Raw genomic sequence first — 3,625 nt, 5'->3', positions numbered from 1 at the left:
TAAAATTGTATTTATGAATTATATACTATCTTAAATATGAAATATATATAAAAAATTATTTATGAATATAAATAATTTTAATTATTAAAATTAATGCTTGGTTTTATTTAGATATTAATTAATTAATTAAATTCAATGCGTGTATTAAGGCTTTTATTTGCTTAGACATTTAGAAAAACAAATATTATTGGAGTATTTTATTTTCCATTTAAGAATTAAGATCAGTCACAAAAATTAATCAAATTTTACTTTGATAAATTTCTTCTTCACTAACAATACTGTAAAAGATTAATTACCAAGATTAGTAGTAGTAGTTGAAGTAAGGAGTGTTACCATGCTTGATTTTAGATTTTATATGGATTAGTAAAAATATATATACTTATAGGATTTGATTTTATTATGCTAGAGACGTAAGCAAAATGGCTTTCCCATATAAATACATTCCCAAAAAAATGGAAGCTTGAATCCAAAGACAGAAACCGACACGTAGCGGTGGTATTCGAGATTTCATAGAGTAAATACCGCCATGCTGGCGACTGTGGAGCGTAGATGAGACCGATCTCAACGGCTGAGATTGATTGGCGTGACAAAGCAAGCTCATCTGATTCTCCACGAAGGCTTTTGTAGATGTCAAATACTCTATTCTAAAAAATGAATAGATGAAGGAGATCGTGACAGCAGGAAAAAAAAAGCTTCATTTATAGGGGAAGCCAGACAGAGAGAAAGAGCTGAATTAGAGGATTTGTGGAAGAGGAGGAGCCCATTTGGAGAGAGGAAAAGATATTTGGAGAAAAGATTGTTGTTTTATCCGCTGGATTCATTCTGAATCTTGATTTCCGGCGAGCCTCTTCTTCTCCGGCGAGTTATGGTGTAGCGACCTCTGATGAGATATCTGATTGGATTTCTTCATCTGGGTCAAGCTGAAATTCTGATTCTATTCCAGTGATGGACAGAAACAGAGAAGCCAGAAGAGCTAGTATCGTCGGCTCCAATGGCTGCAACCGCCGCCACCGAACCAACAGCCTCAGAGACTCTCCAGGTTGGTTTTTCTCGTTTTTTTTATCGACAGATCTGTTTCGGCTCCGCTTTTTCTCCACTGATAATTCGAGCTTTTTTTGCCGATGAAGACGTGGAGTTGCAGGAATCAGTGAGGTTAAGGGATAGAGTGAAGAAAGATCGGGATAGAGGGAGAGGGAGAGAAATTAGTCCATAAATATGCAGATTCATTTAATGTTGTGTCTTTATAAATGTCTTAAACTTATCGTATAAGCCAATTTTTTCCCAATCTGATTGGGCCAATTTTTATCCAATAATATTTGCCTTTTTGTTTGCCCAATAGATAGTCTTCCCGCTCAAAAGTGTGCCACATAGACTCTAAAAAACTGTCCCTTTAGATATTGATAGATTAGTCATATACTAGAGAATGATAGATATTATGTTAACTATGTAAAGTCAAATCCTGTAATGAAGTACGTTTTTTTAAATGTTACATATCGTTCATTTTCTTGTATGACGAATCATTTATAAATAGATTGATACATGAGAACGCTTGTCAAGAGACTAATAGGAATAAAAGTAGTAGTTTATTTATATATAGACATGTTTACGCTTATAGTGGACCCTATATGTATACAATGTGCACAACATGTAAAGGTGCATGAGCATGACTTAATTTATGATTAGTTAATAAAATAGGTATACTCGCGGTATTTGGCTTAATTTCTTTATTATTTTTCACTTGTGAAATGTATCTTTTCAGAGCTTCATTTTATTTTAGCTATGTGGGTTATAATTGTATTTTACATTTTGCAAAATCTGTAAAAATCATAGAAATGTAATAATAAATATAATAATCATATTAACCAAATATTTCTACGATTCATAATACATGAATATATCAGGGAAGAGAGTCCATAATTTTATCGTTAATCGTGAATCGTGATAATTCGCTATCGGAAAATCTCTCCGTCAAGCTTTTTGGAAACAACTATAGGCAACCATTAAACCCCTAAGAGCATCCACTACGCGTCCCGCGCGGCTCACGTTCTGTCACGACCGCCCATACAAGGGGTACCACAAACGCGGCGATCGTGACCGACATGCATGGATTACAATTTAAAAAGAACAACTTAATTGATTTGAAGAAAGGAAAACAACTTAGTTTAAAGATTTTAAGGTTATATTTTTTTTGAAAAGACATAAGATAAAATACTTTTAGAAAGACAAAGGGAAAAATTAGACTTAAGAAATATAATAACTAAAAACTAAAGTAGAACAAGCACTTAACTTAAATTCGGAGAATACCATTTTCAAAAGACAACGTAGATGCACGTTTAAATCCTAACACCACCATACATGTCCCAACACCAAAACGAAAAGCTTACGGTCTTAAGACATAAATTAAAACATAGCAGCGGATAAATAAGGTTCAAGGAGAGTCAAGGATCACGCCTATGTATGACGACACAACGTATCCTAAGGTCTCTAGCCAGCTCAACATCCACCGCAACATCCCGCTCAACCTGCAAAATTTTTAAAAGAAAATGCAGGGCTGAGTACTTGTTGTACTCAATGGGCTCATGCCGAAAACATTTATCAAGTTATGTCATCCATACCAGTGATCTCGAGTTTTATACGCAGTAAAGAAAATATCACGAGAACACAAAAAGTTTCATAGACTGGCCAGTCAAATAATCTCCCCACTTTTCACATCAATCCAACAGTCACAACCACAGTGCGACGAAAGTGTGGCCACACTATTCGCCCACGAGACCGGCCGACTTGCAAGGACGGCTCACGATCCCACCAGTGTACACAGCCCGATAGGGTTTACGGCCCTACTCGGACCCGAATTCGTTTCACAAAACAGCCATATAGCCTAACGGAGTAAACTCATACGAACTAGGCATCAGGCACACAATCTCATAACAAAAACAGTCCATGGCATGACATAACAGTTAAACCACCCTTGTATCTCCACATAATATTTTTCGGAAAAATAAAGAGGTTTGAAAGGAAAGCCCACCTCGTTCTCTTAGCAAAATCACAACCCAACCTAGCAACTCTCGATCCTCGAGTTCACGAAAACACAACACCCTTGTCAACGACAACACAAGTCAGTCTCACACAACAACATATCACTATGCATGTCCTATCGTTTCTCTCTCATCGTTCTCCTCAATCCCAAAACCCAACATGCATCACAAGGGTATAAAACACACGTAACACCTTTCAACTTATCGCAAGTGATTTCAACATTTAAACACGGTCCTTGCACATACATGCATCAAATAACACTTTTAAACTTGAAACTAAGTGTCATTTAATCAAGGCAGAAAACTAGAAGAATTGCGCGACTGTTTTGTAAAAATCACTTTAAATTCACCCGACCTCAAAATATGCTAAATTTTGGTCACGATATAGAGGACACATTCAAGTTCATCCATGAAAAGTTTCATATCGAAATCACGTCATTTAGTCAGTCATATCACATATTGAACTCTCTGGTCGGAACATACAATTTCTGACAGTATTGCGCAGTTCATTTGAAAAATTCACCATAAATTCATACGATTCCCAAAAAGGCTGAAAATTTAACAAAACACAGAAGACACTTAAAATTTTC

The 3,625-nt window shown here is 35.8% G+C and overlaps 1 long non-coding RNA gene across 1 annotated transcript; it reads left to right on the top strand.

Annotated features, from left to right (window-relative positions):
* The first annotated feature begins 200 nt into the window (after positions 1–200).
* Positions 201–1,336, top strand: LOC121767687. Its single transcript, XR_006043166.1, has 2 exons — positions 201–1,039; positions 1,128–1,336. It is a non-coding gene; the product is annotated as an uncharacterized LOC121767687 (long non-coding RNA).
* Positions 1,337–3,625: the final 2,289 nt, after the last annotated feature.

Source organism: Salvia splendens, chromosome 15 (assembly GCF_004379255.2).
Source record: "Salvia splendens isolate huo1 chromosome 15, SspV2, whole genome shotgun sequence".
NCBI lineage: Eukaryota > Viridiplantae > Streptophyta > Magnoliopsida > Lamiales > Lamiaceae > Salvia > Salvia splendens.
Note: the sequence above shows the minus strand (reverse complement) of the source record. Positions and strands in the feature narration are given on the sequence as shown.